The sequence below is a fragment of the Heterodontus francisci genome, chromosome 9 (assembly GCF_036365525.1).
Source record: "Heterodontus francisci isolate sHetFra1 chromosome 9, sHetFra1.hap1, whole genome shotgun sequence".
Lineage (NCBI taxonomy): Eukaryota > Metazoa > Chordata > Chondrichthyes > Heterodontiformes > Heterodontidae > Heterodontus > Heterodontus francisci.
Genome location: NC_090379.1, coordinates 107,269,956 through 107,290,359, shown reverse-complemented (window position 1 = coordinate 107,290,359; position 20,404 = coordinate 107,269,956).

Genomic DNA, 20,404 nt, shown 5'->3' with positions numbered 1-20,404 from the left:
CCATGAACTCTGATGGCATCAGGTCAAACATGGATAAGGAAACCTCCTACTGATTACCACCTACCGTCCTCCCTCAGCTGATGCGTCAGTACTCCTCCATGTTGAACATCACTTGGAGGAAGCAATGAGGGTGGCAAGGGCACAGAATGTACTCTGGGTGGGGGACTTCAATGTCCATCACCAAGAGTGACTCGGTAGCACCATTACTGACCGAGCTGGCCGAGTCCTAAAGGACATAGCTGCCAGACAGGGCCTGCTACTGGTGGTGAGGGGACCAACAACAGGGAAAAACATACTTGACTTCATCCTCACCAATCTGCCTGCCGCAGATGCATCTGTCCATGACAGTATTGGTAAGAGTGACCGCCGCACAGTCCTTGCGGAGACGAAGTCCCGCTTTCACATTGAGGATACCGTCCATTGTGTTGTGTGGCACTACCACCTGCTAAATGGGATAGATTACAAACAGATCTAGCAATGCAAAACTGGGCATCCATGAGGCCCTGTGGGCCATCAGCAGCAGCAGAATTGTACTCAACCACAATCTGTAACCTCATGGCACGGTATATCCCCCACTCCACCATTACCATCAAGCCAGGAAACCAACCCTGGTTCAATGAAGAGTGCAGGAGGGCATGCCAGGAGCAGCACCAGGTATACCTCAAAATGAGGCGTCAACCTGGTGAAGCTAGAACACAGGACTATCTGCGTGCCAAACTGCATAAGCAGCATGCGATCAACAGAGCTAAGCAATCCCATAAGCAACGAATCAGATCTAAGCTCTGCAGTCCTTCCACATCCTGCCGTGAATGGTGGTGGACAATTAAACTACTAACTGGAGGAGGTGGCTCCACAAATATCCCTATCCTCAATGAAGGGGGTGCCCAGCACATCAGTATGAAAGATAAGGCTAAAGCATTTGCAACAATCTTCAGCCAGAAGTGCCGAGTTGATGATCCATCTTGGCCTCCTCTTGAAGACCCCAGCATCACCGATGCCAGATTTTAGCCAATTCGATTCACTTCGTGTGATATCAAGAAATGACTGAAGGCACTGGATACTGCAAAGGCTATGGTCCCTTACAATATTCCAGCAATAGTATTGAAGACCTGGCTCCAGAACTTGCCACGCCCGTAGCCAAGCTGTTCCAGTACAGCTACAACTCTGGCATCTACCCTGCAATGTGGAAATTTGCCCAGGTATGTCCAGTACACAAAAAGCAGGACACGTCCAACCCGGCCAATTACCGCCCCATCAGCCTACTCTCTCTTCTTTGGCCTCCTTGTCTCGAGAGACAAACGGTAAGTGCCTCGAGGTGGTCAGTGGTTTGTGGAGCAGCGCCTGGAATGGCTACAAAGGCCAATTCCAGAGTGACAGATTCTTCCACAGGCGCTGCAGATAAAATTGGTTGTCGGGGCTGTTACACAGTTGGTTCTCTCCTTGCACTTCTGTCTTTTTTCCTGCCAACTGCTAAGTCTCTTCGACTCGCCACTCTTTAGCCCCGCCTTTATGGCTGTCTGCCAGCTCTGGCGATCATTGGCATCTGACTCCCACGACTTGTGGTCAATGTCACAGGACTTCATGTTGCGTTTGCAGATGTCTTTAAAGCAGAGACATGGACGGCAGGTGGGTCTGATACCAGTGACAAGCTCGTTGTATAATGCATCCTTGGGGATCCTGCCATCTTCCATGCAGCTCACATGGCCAAGCCATCTCAAGCGCCGCTGGCTCAATAGGGTGGATATGCTGGGAATGTTGGCCGCCTCGAGGACTTCTGCGTTGGAGATACGGTCCTGCCACCTGATGCCAAGGATTCTTCGGAGGCAGCGAAGATGGAATGAGTTGAGACGTCGCTCTTGGCAGACCTACGTTGTCCAGGCCTCGCTGTTGTAGAGCAAGAGGACACAGGCTTGAAACACTCGGACTTTTGTATTCCGTGTCAGTGCACCATTTTCCCACACCCTCTTGGCCAGTCTGGACATAGCAGCGGACCCCTTTCCCATGCGCTTGTTGATTTCTTGTTGAGGCTTGTTGAGGCATTGCGGTGCCTCATCAGACCCCTTTCCGATCCTGAGTGGCGTGAAACAGGGCTGTGTTCTCGCACATACACTGTTTGGGATCTTCTTCTCACTGCTGCTCTCACATGCGTTCAAGTCTTCAGCCTACTCTCAATCATCAGTAAAGTGATGGACGGTGTCATCAATAGTGCCATCAAGCAGCACTTGCTTAGCAATAAGCTGCTCAGTGACGCTCAGTTTGGGTTCCGCCAGGGCCAGTCAGCTTCTGACCTCATTACAGCCTTGGTTCAAACATGGACAAAAGAGCTGAACTCAAGAGGTGAGGTGAGAGTGACTGCCTTGACATCCAGGCAGCATTTGACCAAGTATGGCATCAAGGAGCCCTAGCAAAACTGAAATCAATGGGAATTGGGGAAAACTCTCCACTAGTTGCAGTCATACCTAGCGCAAAGGAAGATGGTTGTGGTTGTTGGAGGTCAATCATCTGGGCTCCAGGACATCACTGCATGAGTTCCTCAGGTAGTGTCCTAGGCCCAACCATCTTCAGCTGCTTCATCAATGACCTTCTTTCAATCATAAGGTCAGAAGTGGGGATGTTCGCTGATGATTGCACAATGTTCAGCACCATTCGCAACTCCTCAGATACTGAAGCAGTCCGTGTAGAAATGCAGCAAGACCTGGACCATATCCAGGCTTGGGCTGATGTGTGGCGCGAATGTTACTTGCCACTTAAGTGCCAGGCAATGACCATCTCCAACAAGAGAGAAATTCACCATCTCTCCTTGACATTCAATGGCATTACCATCGCTGAATCCCCCACTATCAACAACCTGGGGGCTACCATTGACCAGAAACTGAACTGGAATAGTCATATAAATACCATGACTACAAGAGCAGGTCAGAGGCTAGGAACCCTGTGGCGAGTAACTCACCTCCTGACTTCCCAAAGCCTGTCCACTATCTACAAGGCACAAGTCAGGAGTGTGATGGAATACTCTCCACTTGCCTGGATGGGTGCAGCTCCAACAACACTCAAGAAGTTGGACACCATCCAGGACAAAGCAGTCTGCTTGATTGGCACCCCATCCACAAACATTCACTCCCTCCACCACCGACGCACAGTGGCAGCAGTGTGTACAATCTACAAGATGCACTGCAGCAACGCACCAAGGCTCCTTAGACAGCAGCTTCCAAACCCGCAACCTCTACCAATTAGAAGGAGAAGGGCAGCAAATGCATGGGAACACCACTACCTGCAAGTTCCCCTCCAAGTCACACACCATCCTGCCTTGGAACTATATCGCCATTCCTTCACTGTCGCTGGGTCAAAATCCTGGAACTCCCTTCCTAACAGCACTGTGAGTGTACCTACCCCACATGGACTGCAGCGGTTCAAGAAGGCAGCTCACCACCACCTTCTCAAGGGCAATTCGGGATGGGCAATAAATGCTGGCCTTGCCAGCGAAGCCCACATCCCATGAATGAATAAAAAAAAAATAATAAGGGGTTTTTGTCCTGCACACAAAAGTCTTTTGGTTCTGACATCACATCTACTGATGAGAATAATGGTGACAATTGACCAGTAAGTACCGAACGCGATCTACAGGCAGGGCAAATGTTGACCATCTGATCAGTTCACACTTATGCTAGCTGGTGTCTCAATCTTTGTTGGTCATGCCGTAGAAAATGGCTTTATAATCCTGCTACTTGAGGAGCCCATTCCTGCGTTGTAACACTCCCTAGAATACCCCACATCACTCATTGTAACAATTCCTATATAACCTACAATAACGACTCGCCTTTAATGTAGCAAATGTCCCAAAGCAGTTCAAAGGAGAGGAGAAAACTGACACTGAGCCACATAAAATATTAGGGCAGGTGACCAAGAGCTTGGTCAAAGAGACCATCTAAACGGAAAAGAGAGAGGCAACGATGCAGAGAGGTTTAGCGAGGGAATACCAGAGCTTCGAGCCTAGGCAGCTAAAGGACGGCCACCAATGGTGAATGGTGCAGTGATGGCAATCAGGAATACACAAGAGTCCAGAATTGGATTAATGCAGAGTTCTTGGAGGGTTGTCGAGTTAGAGGAGGTTACAGAGATCGGGAGGGGCAAGGACTTGGAGTGATTTAAACACAGGACAAGAATTTTAAAGTTGAGGTTTTGCCGGATTGGGAGCTAATGTAGGCCAGCGAGCACAAGGGTGATGGGTGAATGGGATTTAGTGTGAGTTAGGATATGGGTAGTGGAGATTTGGATGAGCTTAAGTTTAGAGGGTGAAAAATGAGAGCTTGACCAGAAGAGCATTGGAATAGGCAAGCCTAGAGGTAATGAGCATAGAGGATTTCAGTAGCAGATGGGCTGAACTAAGGGTGGAAATGGGTGATATTACACAAGTAGAAGTCGGCAGTCTTGGTGATGGAAAGGATATGTGGTCAGAAGCTCAGATTAGGGTTAAGTAGGATGCTAAGTTTATGAAGAGTCTGGTTCAGCCTCAGACATTGGTAAGGGAGTGGGTTGGAGTCAGTGACTAGGAAGTGGAGTTTGTGGTGGCTTCGGTCTTCCCAATATTTAATTGGAGGAACTTTCTGGTCAGCCATTACTGGATTTCAGACAAGCAGTGTGGTAAATCAGAGGCGGTGGAGCGGTCAAGATAGTGGGGAGTGTTACACCTAGGTGTTAAGGGTTGTGGGTGGTTCCCACTGTTCACCTCCCAACTGACCGCAATTATGTTTTGTTTAAAATGATGAGAGTTAGCCCCTGAGTGTTTTTGGGGTCAAATAAACAGAAAAATGACACGTTTTCTTGTAGACTTAAAACAGAGGAACTATTTATTAAACAATATTCATTTCCCCAAAATGTTTGCAACACCACTCATGCAAGCATTCTCTCTCGCATGTACTTTCAAGAGAAGATAGATAGAAGGCAAAGGGCAGGAGCTCAAGGTGTGATAGGGGTTCATGGTTTATGGTAAACCCGATGAATCTTCTAAGTACAACAGTCTTTTTTTGAGGTGCAAGCCTGGGTTGTTTGTAGTCTTGATTTGTTAAGGTGTTGTAGATGTCTTGTGGTTAAGATTTCAGATTGGAGGTGGTGGGTCACTTTCAGTTATCTGCTGAACCAAGTTGAAGTGTAGAATTCGCAGCAGGGCTCCTTGTTTTGTTTGGATCTTTCCACAGCCCCTAGCTCGATTGCCTTCTGTGATGTTGCTGTGATCTGTCTCTCCAGAGAGCTACCTTTTAAGGTACAAATCTCACATTAGCTTCTGTTAAAAGACGCATGGCTCTCTCCCCTGTAGTGACCGCACAATGGTCCAGGATGTGGAATCCATGGCCATCCATTAATGTTTGGATGAGTATAATCAGGTTATGATGTGGCTGCTTTGCACCTTCTTAGTTTAAGAAGAACTCATTCAATTCAAGAATGTATCTTGATTGTTTCAGGACGGGTGTAATTGACAAGGGTACAAGGGAGACTCGAAGAGCCATAGTGATAGGTGATTCAGTAGTTAGGGGAGCAGATAGGTGTTTCTGCAGCCGCAAACATGATTGGTGTGTTGCCTCTCTGGTGCCAGGGTCAAGGATGTCACTGAGCAGCTGCAGATCATCCTGAGGGGGGAGGGTGAACAGCCAGCAGTCGTGGTCCACATCGGAACCAACGGCGTAGGTAGAAAGAGGGATATGGTCCTGCTGTCAGAATTTAGGGAGCTAGATAGAAAATTAGCAAGCAGGACCTCAAAAGTAGTAATCTCTGCATTACTCCCAGTACCACATGCAAGCGAGTACAGGAATAGGATGATAAGACAGATGAATGCATGGCTGGAAAGTTGGTGCAGGAGCGAGGGCTTTGGATTCTTGGGACATTGGGATCAGCTCTGGGGGATATGGGACCTGCACAGGCTGGACGGGTTGAACCTGAACAGAGCCAGGACTGAGTTTCTTGCGGGATATTTTGCTGGTGCTGTTGGGGAGTTTGGTAGGGGGGGGGGGGGGGGGGGTGGGGACTTGAGGGTAAAAATCAGAAATTATAATGGAAGGCAGAAAATTACTGAATGAGACTGAAATGTAGAGGAAATAAAGATTAGAAAATAAAAAAAAAGGGTTTGTTGGTGTTCAAGGACATATACGTCACTGCAAGGAGTATAGCAAATAAAGCAGATGAGCTGAGGGCACAGATAGAAATGTGGCAGGATGATATCATAGCTATTACAGAAACATGGCTTAAGGAGGGACAGGAATGGCAGCTCAACATTCCTGGTTACAGGATTTTCAGACGTGATAGGGGGGGGATAAAAAGGGTGGGGTGGCAATTTGGTCAAAGAAACAGTTACAGCTGTGAGGAGGGGGTGATATGTTAGAAGGAGCATCAAATCAGGGCATATGGATTGAGCTAAGGAACAAAAAGGGGCAGTCACACTGCTGGGAGCGTACTATTGACCCCCAAACAGTCAGAGGGAGATAGAAGAGCAAATATGTTGGCAAATCTCTGAGAAGTGCAAAAACAATAGGGCAGTAATATTAGGGGATTTTAACCACTCCAATATTAACTGGGATAGTTTTAGTGTGAAAGGAATTGAGGAAGCAGAATTCTTGAGGTGCATTCAGGAGAACATTTTTGGCCAGTATAAAGCAACTAACAAGAGAGGGTGCAGTTTTGGGCTTCATTTTAGGAAATGAAACTGGGCAGGTGGAAGGAGCGGCAGTGGAGAGCATTTTGGTGGTAGTGATCATAATTCAGTCAGTTTTAACATAATTATGGAAAAGGACAATGATAGAACAGGAGTTAGAGTTCTTAATTGGGGCAAGGCCAATTTTGCTAAGCTGAGGAGTGATTTAGCAAAAGTGGATTGGAAACAACTACTTGAAGGTAGTGGGAGGCATTCAAAGGGGAGATTGAAGGGGTTCAGAGTAAACCTGTTCCCACAAAGAAAAAGGGTGGGATGGCCAAATCGAGACCCCCTTGGATGTCAAGGAACTTACAGGGTACGATAAGGCAGAAAAGGAAAGCTTATATCCGACACCGAGAACTCAATGCGACAGAAAGGTAAGAGGAGTATAGAAAATGGAGGAGTGAAATCAAAAAGGAAATTAGGAAAACAAAGAGAGGGCATGAAAGAATATTGGCAAGCAAAATCAAGGTGAACCCAAGGATGTTTTATCAATACGTTAAGAGTAGGAGAATAACTAAGGAGAGAGTAGGGCCCATAAAAGACCAAAAAGGTAACCTATGTGCAGGGGCAGAAGATGTTGGTATGGTTCTTAATGAATACTTTGCGTCTGTCTTCACAATAGAGGGGGACGATGTTGATATTGTAGTTAAGGAGGAGGAGTGTGAAGTATAGGATGTGATAAACATAGGGAGAGCAGTTATTAATGGGATTAGCATCCTTGAAAGTGGATAAATCACCAGGGCTGGAAGTAATATACCCCATGTTGTTACAAGAAGCCAGAGAGGAAATAGTGGGCGGTCTGACCATCATTTTCCAGTTCTCACTAGATGCAGGTGTGGTGCTGGAGGATTGGAGGACTCCTAACATAGTACCTTTGTTTAACAAGGGAGTGAGGGTTAGACCAAATAATACAGGCCAATCAGTCTAACCTCAGTGGTGGGCAAATTATTGGAATCAGTTCTGAGGGACAGGAAGGGCATGGATTAATCAAGGATAGTCAGCATGGATTTGTTAATGGAAGATCGTGTCTCACTAACTTGATTGAATTTTTTGAAGAAGTAACAAGGAAAATTGATGAGGGTAGTGCAGTTGATGTGGTCTATGTTATTACCGACTACTCAAAACAAAGCCCCGAATCAAAATATATGATTCTGATTGTGGTGGGAGAAATGCACCGTTGGTTCAGGCCTGCCCCTCCACAGATCACCTAACATACCATTTTTAAACTTACCAAATTAAAGAAAACCACAGCCAAATTGACCATCTATTAACCCTGAATGAGGGTAACCAAACCAGGTATCTTTAATCATCAAATAAACTGTTTAATTAGAAAAACTGAATTCTTAAACACTACTAAGATAGAAACAACATTTAAAAATAGAAAAAGTGGTGTCCTTACAGATGTATGCCCCTGCCGAAGTGGAATCTTCCAATGTGGAACAGTCCAAGGTTGCTTGAAGTCCTCACAGCTGTCAGATGGGGGTGGGGTGGGGGGGAAATGTCCAACATCTGAAACTCCAACTCCTCTTTCGTCTAGCAATGACCTCAGTCGATCAACAACTCGCAAGCACTTCAATGAATCAATTTGGCTTGAGAACTTTGCTGGGGGTGGGGAAGTGATCAGTCTAAAATTCACCTTCTTCAGTTTAATCTATCAGAGAACTCTGTTAAGTTCATGCTGGTCCAGCTGTCTGTCTGTGTCAGTTAACTGTGTCTCAAAAGCCAGTCTTTTCAGCTAATTTCAAATGTCAATTGGCAATGATGTATATTTAACCTCTGTCTCTGAGTGGCTGTATCCCAGGGCAACGAGAATGCATTCTTTTACTCAGTCCCTGGAACTTATTGCCTTAAAGCAGCACTGATCCTTTTCCAGCCTTAAAGGCACACAGCATACTTCCCGGGAAAAGAATCTACAGGATCGTCACCTACCTGGCGTCCGGGGCAGTGGCGGACCTGAAAGGAACAGGGCTGAAGAGCTACAAAAGAAAGAGCGGGGCTCGAGGCCCTTCACCTACCTGACCTCTGGGGCAGCAGCGGACCTGAAAGGAACAGGGCTGAAGAGCTATAAACGAAAGAGCGGGGCTCCAGGTCCTTCACTTACCTGAGGTCCGGGACAGCGGCAGGCTCTCTGGCTGTTTCTGCACATGCTCTGTTTGGATTTAGTGAAAAAAAGAATAGTGACATCACTGAAATTTTGTGTGCTGATTGGTCGGTGGGCGGCAGCGATTATTGCCTGGGAATAGCTGAGATAGATTGGTGTTAAAAAAAAGGTTCCTTTTAAATTAAAGCCCTAGGATACCTGTTTGCATGGAGTGAGGCTGTAAGTTAAGTGTGGGTATTTTCACTGGCTGGGGGCGGTGGAAGGTGCTCTGTGGTCTTTTTCTTTCTCAGCCTCAAAGGTGCAGGGGATAAAAGCTGATTGTAAATAGCTGGTAAGTTATTTCAACTAGCAAGTTTACATTATAAAGTTAAGTAATGACAGGGCAGCTTGGCCAAGCAGAATGTGCCTCCTGTGCAATGTGGGAAGTCGTGGACATGCCATGTGACCTTGGCGAACATGTCTGCAGAAAGTGTCTCCGGTTGCAGAAGTTTGAGTTTCGGATTTCGGAGCTCGAGCAGCGGCTGGAGTCACTGTGGCGCATCCACGAGGTGGAGGACTACGTGGATGGCACGTTTCAGGAGGTAGTCAAGTTAGTGCCCAGGCAAACACAGTCGGGGGGTGACTGGTTGACTGCCAGACGGACAAAGAAGTCAGGGTAGGTAGTGCAGGAGTCCCCAGAGGAGATCCCACTTTCTAACCGGTATTCAGTTCTGGGTACCAATGGGAAAGAGGGTTCCTCTGGAGAATGCATTGAGAGTTATAACCGGAATATCATGGGTGACTCAGCTGTGCTGGGATGGAGAAAAAGGGGCAAGAGGGCAATAGTTGTAGGGAATTCTATGGTTAGAGGAACAAATAGGCGTTTCTATGGTCGCAGACGTGATTCCAGGATGGTATGTTGCCTCCCTGGTGCAAGGGTCATGGATATCACCGAGCGGTTACAGAGTATTTTGGAGGGTGAGGGTGCACAGTCAGAGGTCGTGGTCCACGTTGGTACCAATGACATGGGTAGAAAGAGGGATGAGGTCCTGCAAAAAGAATTTAGGGAGCGATGCAGCAGATTAAAAAGTAGGGCCTCAAAGGTTGTAATCTCTGGGTTTCTTCCGGTGCCACGGGCTAGTGAGTATATATATTTTTTTATCCATTCATGGGATGTGGGCGTCGCTGGCCAGGCCAGCATTTATTGCCCATCCCTAATTGCCCTTGAGAAGGTAGTGGTGAGCTGCCTTCTTGAACCGCTGCAGTCCATTTGGGGTAGGTATATCAACACAGTGCTGTTAGGAAGGGAGTTCCAGGATTTTGACCCAGCAACAGTGAAGGAACGGCGATATAGTTCCAAGTCAGGAAGGTGTGTGACTTGGAGGGGAACTTGCAGGTGGTGGTGTTCCCATGTATTTGCTGCCCTTGTCCTTCTAGTTGGTAGAGGTCGCGAGTTTGGAAGGTGCTGTCTAAGGAGCCTTGGTGCATTGCTGCAGTGCATCTTGTAGATGGTACACACTGCTGCCACTGTACGTCGGTGGTGGAGGGAGTGAATGTTTGTAGATGGGGTGCCAATCAAGCAGACTGCTTTGTCCTGGATGGTGTCCAACTTCTTGAGTGTTGTTGGAGCTGCACCAATCCAGGCAAGTGGAGAGTATTCCATCACACTCCTGACTTGTGCTATGTAGATGGTGGACAGGCTTTGGGGAGTCAGGAGGTGAGTTACTCGCCTCAGGATTCCTAGCCTCTGACCTGCTCTTGTAGCCACGGTATTTATATGGCTACTCCAGTTCAGTTTCTGGTCAATGGTAGCCCCTAAGATGTTGATAGTGGGGGATTCAACGATGGTAATGCCGTTGAATGTCAAGGGGAGATGGTTAGATTCTGTCTTGTTGGAGATGGTCATTGCCTGGCACTTGTGTGGCGCGATTGTTACTTGCCACTTCTCAGCCCAAACCTGGATATTGTCCAGGTCTTGCTGCATTTCTACACGGACTGCTTCAGTATCTGAGGAGTCACGAATGGTGCTGAACATCGTGCAATCATCAGCGAACATCCCCACTTCTGACCTTATGATTGAAGGAAGGTCATTGATGAAGCAGCTGAAGATGGTTGGGCCTAGGACACTACCCTGAGGAACTCCTGCAGTGATGTCCTGGACCTCAGATGATTGACCTCCAACAACCACAACCATCTTCCTTTGCGCTAGGTATGACTCCAACAAGCGGAGGGTTTTCCCCCTGATTCCCATTGACCTCAGTTTTGCTAGGGCTCCTTGATGCCATACTTGGTCAAATGCTGCCTTGATGTCAAGGCAGTCACTCTCACCTTACCTCTTGAGTTCAGCTCTTTTGTCCATGTTTGAACCAAGGCTGTAATGAGGTCAGGAGCTGAGTGGCCCTGGCGGAACCCAAACTGAGCGTCACTGAGCAGGTTATTGCTAAGCAAGTGCTGCTTGACGGCACTGTTGGTGACACCTTCCATTACTTTACTGATGATTGAGAGTAGGCGGATGGGGCGGTAATTGGCTGGGTTGGACTTGTCATGCTTTTTGTGTATCGGACATACCCGGGCAATTTTCCACATTGCAGGGTAGATGCCAGTGTTGTAGCTGTACTGGAACAGCTTGGCTAGGGGCGCGGCAAGTTCTGGAGCACAGGTCTTCAGTACTATTGCCGGAATATTGTCAAGGCCCATAGCTTTTGCAGTATCCAGTGCCTTCAGTCGTTTCTTGATATCACGCGGAGTGAATCGAATTGGCTGAAGTTTGGCATCTGTGATGCTGGGGACTTCAGGAGGAGGCTGAGATGGATCATCAACTTGGCACTTCTGGCTGAAGATTGTTGCAAATGCTTCAGCCTTATCTTTTGCACTGATGTGCTGGGCTCCCCCATCATTGAGGATGGGGATATTTGTGGAGCTACCTCCTCCAGTTAGTAGTTTAATTGTCCACCACCATTCACGGCCGAATGTGGCAGGACTGCAGAGCTTAGATCTGATCCGTTGATTATGGGATCGCTTTGCTCTGTCTATCGCATGCTGCTTATGCAGTTTGGCACGCAGATAGTCCTGTGTTGTAGCTTCACCAGGTTGACACCTCATTTTGAGGTATGCCTGATGCTGCTCCTGGCATGCCCTCCTGCACTCTTCATTGCACCAGGGTTGGTCTCCTGGCTTGATGGTAATAGTAGAGTTGGGGATATGCCGGGCCATGAGGTTGTAGATTGTGGTTGAGTACAATTCTGCTGCTGCTGTTGATGGCCCACAGCGCCTCATGGATGCCCAGTTTTGCATTGCTAGATCTGTTCGAAATCTATCCCATTTAGCACGGTGAAAGTGCCACACAACACAATGGACGGTATCCTCAATGTGAAGGCGGGACTTCGTCTCCACAAGGACTGTGCGGTGGTCACTCCTACCAATACAGTCATGGACAGAAGCATCTGCGGCAGGCAGATTAGTGAGGATGAGGTCAAGTATGTTTTTCCCTCGTGTTGGTTCCCCCACCACCTGCCGCAAACCCAGTCTCGCAGCTATGTCCTTTCGGACTCGGCCAGCTCGGTCAGTAGTGGTGCTACTGAGCCACTCTTGGTGATGGACATTGAAGTCCCCCACCCAGAGTAAATTTGTGCCCTTGCCACCGTCCATGCTTCCTCCAAGTGGTGTTCAACATGGAGGAGTGCTGAGTCATCAGCTGAGGGAGGGCGGTAGGTGGTAATCAGTAGGAGGTTACCTAGCCCATGTTTGACCTGATGCCATGAGGCGTCATGGGGTCCGGAGTCGATGTTGAGGACTCCCAGGTCAACTTCCTCCCGACTGTATACCACTGTGCCACCAGCTCTGCTGGATCTGTCCTGCCGATGGGACAGGACATACCCGGGGATGGTGATGGCAGTGTCTGGGACATTGTCTGTCAGGTATGATTCTGTGAGTATGACTATGTCAGGCTGTTGCTTTACTAGTCTGTGGGACAGCTCTCCCAACTTTGGCACAAGCCCCAGATGTTAGTAAGGAGGACATTGCAGGGTCGACAGAGCTGGGTTTGGCATTGTCGTTTCCAGTGCCTAGGTCAATGCCGGGTGGTCCGTCCGGTTCCATTCTTTTTTATTGACTTCGTAACGGTTAGATACAATTGACTGGCTTGCTGGCCATTTCAGAGGACATGTAAGAGTTAACCACATTGCTGTGGGTCTGGAGTCACATGTAGGCCAGACCAGGTAAGGACAGCAGATTTCCTTCCCTGAAGGACATTAGTGAAGGAGGTTAGAGCAGATGAATGCATGGTTGAAGATATGGTGCAGGAGGGAGGGCTTTAGTTTCCTGGATCACTGGGTCTGTTTCTGGCGAAGGTGGGGTCTGTATAAGATGGGCAGGTTGCACCTGAACTGGAACGGGACCAACATCCTTGCTGGGAGGTTTGCTCGACCTGTTTGTTGGAGGGGGGCGTGGTTAAACTAATTTGGCAGGGGGATGGGATACAGATTGGAAGCACAGAAGTGGGTGATGTACAATCAAATATAGAAGAGAGGCTAAGTCAGTCTGTAGGGCAGAGGAAATGTAGACCTGTTAAGGCTCAAGCAAATAATACAAGGCTGGATTGAATCTATTTTAATGGAAGGAGTCTTACTAGTAAGGCAGATGAATTGAGGGCATTGATTAACACATGGGATTATGATATTATTGCTATCACTGAGACATGGTTGAGGGAAGGGCAGGACTGGCAGCTTAATATCCCAGGGTATAGAATCTTCAGACGTGATAGGGGAGGGTGTAAAAGAGGAGGTGACGTTGCATTGTTGATTAAGAAGTCAATTACTGCAGTAAGGAGGGAATGATATCTTAGAAGGTTCCTCTAATGAGGCCATATGGGTAGAACTTAAAAACAAAAAGGGGGCAATCACTTGGTTGGGAGTGTACAGTCAGGGAGAGATAGAGGAGCAGATATGCAGAGAGGTGCAAAAATAATAGGGTAATAACAGGGGATTTCAACTTGCTCTATATTAGAGTGGATAGTATTTGTGCAAAAAGCTTAAAGGGGCAGAATTCTTCAAGTGCATTCAGGAGAGCTTTTCGCGCCAGTATGTAGAGAGTCCTGCAAGAGGAAGAGCGGTACTGGACTTAATCCTAGGGAATGAAGCCAGACAAGTGGTAGAAGTGTCAGTGGGGGAGCATTTCGGGGATAGTGACCATAACTCTGTTTGATTTAAGGTAGTTATGGAAAAGGACATAGCGGGACCAGAAATAAAAGTACTGAATTGGGGGAAGGCAGATTTCAATATGATAAAACAAGATCTAGACAAAGTGGACTGGGAGCAGCTTCTGATAGGAAAGTCTACATCAGACCAGTGGGAGTCATTCAGAAAGGAAATAGTGAGGGTTCAGGTCCAAAATGTTCCCGTAAAGGTGAAGGGTGGGACCAACAAGTCAGGGGAACCCTGGATGTCAAGGGATATAGAGGATTGGATAAAGGAAAAAAAGGAGGCTTATGGCAGATTCAGACCGTTGAAAACAGCGGAGGCCCGAGAGGAGTATAGAAAGTGTAGGGGAGTACTTAAAAAAGTAATTAGGAGAGTGAAGAGGGGGCATGAAAAATCACTGGCAGACAAGATAAAGAAAAATCCCAAGGCTTTTTATAAGTATGTTAAGGGCAAGAGGATAACCAGGGAAAAAGTGGGTCCCATTAAGGATCAAAGAGGCAATCTGTGTGTGAAGGCGGAGGACATAGGTAAGATTTTGAATGATTACTTTTCATCTGTGTTTACTACGGAGAGGGACAATGTAGGTGTAGTGATCAGGGAGGGGGATTGTGATATACTTGATCGAATTAGCATTGAAATGGAGGAAGTATTCGCTATATTAGTGGGCTTAAAGGTGGATAAATCCCCAGGCCCAGATGAGATGTATCCCAGGCTGCTATGTGAGGCAAGGGAGGATAGCAGGGGCTCTGACACAAATTTTCAAGTCCTCTCTGGCCACAGGAGAGGTACCAGAGGACTGGAGGACAGTGAATATGGTACCATTATTCAAGAAGGGTAGCAGGGATAAACCAGGTAATTATAGGCCAGTGAGTCTAACGTCAGTGGTAGGGAAATTATTGGAAAAAATTCTGAGAGACAGGATTAATCTCCACTTGGAGAGGCAGAGATTAATCAGGGATAGTCAGCATGGCTTTGTCAGGAGGAGATCATGTCTAACAAATTTGATCGAATTTTTCGAGGAGGTGACTAGATGTGTAGATGAGGGTAAAGCAGTTGATGAGGTCCACATGGACTTCAGTAAGGCTTTTGATAAGGTCCCGTTTGGGAGATTGTTTATGAAGCTAAGAGCCCATGGGATCCAGGGTAATTTGGCAAATTGAATCCAAAATTGGCTTAGTGGAAGGAGGCAGAGGGTGATGGTTGAGGGTTGTTTTTGCGAATGGAGGCCTGTGACCAGTGGGGTATCGCAGGGATCGGTTCTGGGACCCTTACTGTTTGTCATGTACATTAATGATTTAGATGTGAATATAGTAGGTATGATCAGTAAGTTCGCAGATGACATGAAAATTGGTGGTGTCGTAAATAGTGAGGAGGAAAACCTTAGATTACAGAATGATATAGATGGGCTGGTAAGATGGGCGGAGCAGTGGCAGATGGAGTTTAATCATGAGAAGTGAGAGGTGATGCACTTTGGGAGGACTAACAAGGTAAGGGAATATACGATGGATGGTGGGACCCTAGGAAGTACAGAGGGTCAGAGGGACCTTGGTGTGCTTGTCCATAGATCACTGAAGGCAGCAGCACAGGTAGATAAGGTGGTTAGGAAGGCATATGGGATACTTGCCTTTATTAGCTGAGGCATAGAATTTAAGAGCAGGGAAGTTATGTTAGAGCTGTATAAAACGCTGGTTAGGCCACAGCTGGAGTACTGTGTGCAGGTCTGGGCACCACACTATAGGAAGGATGTGATTGCACTGGAGAGGGTGCAGAAGAGAAGAGATTCACCAGGATGTTGCCTGGGCTGGAGCATTTCAGTTATGAAGAGAGACTGGATAGGCTGGGGTTGTTTTCCTTGGAGTGGAGAAGGCTGAGGCGGGACCTGATTGAGGTATACAAAATTATGAGGGGCATAGATAGGATAAATAGGAAGGAACGTTTTCCCTTAGCAGAGGTGTCAATAACCAGGGGGCATAGATTTAAGGTAAGGGGTAGGAGGTTTGGAGGGGAGTTGAGGAAAAAGTTTTTCACCCAGAGGGTGGTTGGAATCTGGAACACTCTGCCTGAAGGGGTGGTAGAGGCAGGAACCCTCAGAACATTTAAGAAGTATTTAGATGAGCACTTGAAACGCCATAGCATACAAGGCTATGGGCCAAGTGTGGGAAAATGGGATTAGATTGGACCAGTGCTTGATGGTCGGCACAGGTATGTTGGGCTGTAGGGCCTGTTTCTGTGCTGTAAAACTCAATGACTCTATAACATCTACATGAATTTTAGCAAGATTTTGACAAGGTCCCACATGGCAGACTGGTTAAAAAATAAAAGCCCATGGGATTCAGGGAAATGTAGCAAGCTGGATACAAAATTGGCTCAGTGGCAGGAAACAAAGGGTAATTGTTGATGGGTGTTTTTGCGGCTGGAAGGCTGTTTCCTATGGTATTCCACAGGGCTCAGTACTAGGTCCCCTGCTTTTTCCGGTATAAACAATTTGGAGTAAATGCAGGGGCATGATCAAGAAGTTTGCAGATGACACAAAAAGTGGCCGTGTGGTTGACAGCGAGGCAGATAGCTGTAGACTACAGGAAGATATCAATGGACTGGTCAGCCGGGAGAAAAGTGGCAAATGGAATTCAACTCGGAGAAGTGTGAGGTGATGCATTTGGGGAGGTTAAACAAGGCAAAGGAATCAACAATTAATAGAATACTGAGAGGTGTAGAGGAGGTGAGGCACCTTGGAATGAATTTCACAGATCCCTGATCTGTCAATAAGGTGGTTCAGAAGGAATATGGAATCATTTATTTTCTTAGCTGAGGTGTGGGATATAAGAGCAGGGACATTATACTGGAAATGTATAAATCATTAGTTAGGCCACAACTTGAGTACTGTGTGCAGTTGTGGTCACCTCTTTACTGAAAGGATGTAATTGCACGAGAGAGGGTACAGAGGAGATTTGTAAGGATGTTGCCAGGACTGGAAAAATGCAGCTGCGAGGAAAGATTGAATAGGCTGGGGTTGTTCTCCTTGGAACAGAAGAGGCGGTGGGGAAATTTGATTGAAATGTACAAAATTGTGAGGGGCTTGGATAGAGTGGATGTGAAGGGCCTATTTGCCTTAGCAGAGAGGTCAGTGACTAGGGCGCGTAGATTTAAAGTGATTGATAGAAGGATTAGAGGGGAGATGAGGAAAGGCTTTTTTACCTAGAAGGTGGTGGGGCCTGGAACTCACTGCCTGAAAGGGTAGTAGAGGCAGAAACCTTCAACTCGTTTAAAAGGTCTCTGGATATATATCTCAATTGCTGTAACCTGCAGGGTTACAGACCAAATGCTGGAAGGTGGGATTAGTTTGGGTGGCTCGTTTTCCAGCTGGCGCAGACACAATGGGCCAAGTGGCCTCTTTCTGTGCTATAAACTATGATTCTATATGTCTTTACTGGGCAGGACAGGAGGTAGAGCTGGGTGTCATCAACATATATGTGGAAACTGGCGCTACTATTTCCGATGATGTTGTGCAGGGGCAGCATGTAGATGAGAAATAGGGTGTCAAAAGCAGATCCTTGGGGGACTCCAGAAGTAACGGTGTGAGAGCAGGAAGAGAAGCTTATTGCAGGACATGTTCTGGCAAGGCTGGATAGATAAGAATGGAACCAGATGAGGGCACCAGGTAACCTAGGCGATGGAGAAAGACAGTGTGTTCAACTGTGTCAGGATACAGACAGGACGAGGGTTGAGAAAGATGATGTGGATCACTGTCACAGTCACATGATGTCATTTCTGACACCTCTCCATATAATGCTCCCAGATATACCTTTGATGCCTATCTGACATCAGTTCTTGGCTAAGTTGAAATTTCTACCTGCTCATCAATAGCAAATCAAAACATCCTTTTCTGCGAGCACCTTCATCACTGGCTTTGACTCCCTGGCTGCCAGTTCAAGGTTAGCCCATTGGTGTGCTGACCCTTGTGTCCTGATTCACCAGTGCTGAGAATCTTAGCCCCAGTCTATGGTCTGCATCCTTCCATCTCCAGAATATTGCCTACTTCTGTCTTTACCTCTTCCTCCACTGATGCTAACTAAAACCCTAATTTATATCTTCATTAACTTGGTTATTGATTTCTCATGCTATCCTGACTGGCTTCTCTTAAAGTAATCCAGAACATGTTTTGTATAACCTTCCTCTTTTCAAGGTCGTATAAATGTATGGCCAGAATTTTACACCCCGCCCCCCCCCTCCCCTCAAAGAGTGGGAAGGTGGCATAAAATAAAGCGGGAGGTTCGGGGGGCTCCGGCCTCTGCTGCCACTTTACGCAGGGCGGCAGTGGCAAAAAACAGCCAGCCCGCCCCATGCCAATCAAGGTCCTTAAGTGGCCTTAAGTCCTCTACCATGGGGATTTTACCCGTGGCTGGTCAGGCGGCCCAGCCGTGAGAGAAGCCGCCTGACAAAAGCATGCGGCTCTCTGACGGCCTGGGGGGAGGCCCTCATGATCGGGCACTCTGTGCCCGACAGAGGGCTGCCCTTGCTGCCCCAACAACCCCTAACATTCCCCGTCTCCCCAGTCAACCACCCTTGCCTCACCGGGGCCCGACCGATCACACCCGGCGAGGCACCAAAAACTTACCTTTGTTCTCCGGGCTCCCCGACGTCGTCTTCACCAAGTTGGGCTGCAGTCCCAGCAGTGGCCACCGCTACTGGTGGCGCTACTGTGACTAAGAGCTGCTCGCCTGCTGATTGGCCGGCAGCTCCATTAGGCGGCACTTCCTACCTGAAGCAGGTGGAAGTCCTGCCTCAGAACAGTTAAAGGTCGGGGAACCGCAAAATGCGAGTCGGATCCCCAGGCCACGCGGAAGTGGGTTCGCCACCGACTTTTCAGTGGGAAAAATCCCGGCCTATGTCTTTTTTTATAACACTTTTCATGACCACTGGATGTCTCAAAGTACTTTACAGCCAATGAAATACTTTTGATGTGTAGTCACTGTTGTAATGTAGGAAACGTGGCAGCGAAGTTGTGCACAGCAAACTTTCACAAACAGCAATGTGGTAATGACCAGATCTGGTTTTGTGATGGTGATTGAGGAATATATATATGTTGGCCAGGACACCGGGGATAACTGTCCTGCTCTTCTTTCAAATCTTATCCTGGGATCTTTTACATTCATCTGAACAGAAGATGAGGCTTTGGTTTAATGTCTCATCCAAAAGATGGCACCTCCGACAGTGCAGCACTCCCTCAGTACTGCACTGGAGTCCATGCAATCTGCAGTCATGGCTCCGTATTACTCAGCAAATCAATTTCAAGTTCCTTTTCAAATTCTTCCATTTTATCTGAATAACCCTCTGTAACAGCATGTCCCATGTCAGAGAAACTTCCAAGCCTGTTTGTGAAGAAGGCACTGAGACTTGGATGCTATGGGGGAGACATTTTTATCATATATAATAAATAAAATATATTCAACCCCTAGGTATTTAACATCCATCAACAGAACTTATTAGAGAATAACAGGTTCCTTCTTTAGTTCTATATATATATATATGGTTGTATTTAATTTAAAGAGACCAAAATGATACTATTTTCTTTATCTTACTTTATTATACCATCAACCTTCAGCAACACCAGCCATTAAAATAGGGGAATACACAGTATGTTAAACAACAAAAAAAAATTTGTTTAACTAATTACAAAGTGATCTTAACAGAAAAATTTCCATGGTCTATCAACTTATCATATCACAAGACGGCCCTCTTTGAGGACATCCAGCAATTTCTGTGAACAAGCACTTTTCGTAAAACAATCCGACAGCTGATGACTTGCGTTGACCCATTGTATTTTGGAAATTTTGTTTTGTATGAGCGACATCAACCCTCAATCTCTTTTCTGTGACACTTCTTGCTGAATGGACATTGTCCCAGAGAGAATGGTTATCTATATAGCATTCTATAGGAAAAATTTTCTCCAAAAATATAATGAACCCTGCTGTGCTCAACTTTAATACATCATAGCAAGCATCCGGTCTAGTTTGTGTGCACAACCAGTTTAATTGCCCGATTAAGCTCCTCACCTGGTCCGCCCATTCCTTGGTTGCTGAGACTTCCTTTTGTGAGAATCAGGCCCTATTTATTGGGATCCTATTAACATTCTTCAGGTAAGACTGTTTATTTAGGGTTACTCCCAACTTAGTCTGCCTAATGTCCAACCCTATAGATTTAAAATCTCCGGAAGCCCGACTTCCAATTTTAAATTCCTTTATAACTTTATCTACCACAAATTTCTCAAATGCTGCAGATCCTCCCCACAGAAAATAGTCGGCATCAAAAAAATTGCATAACTAGGGCTGTAGATAGGGCTTTAAACTAAGTAGTAGTTGGGGGGCGGGGTGGTTGGGAGGGTTCAGTTGCATGGAAAATTAGGAAGTCAAAGTTAAAGGAGAAGGTAGGACTGCAGGTTAG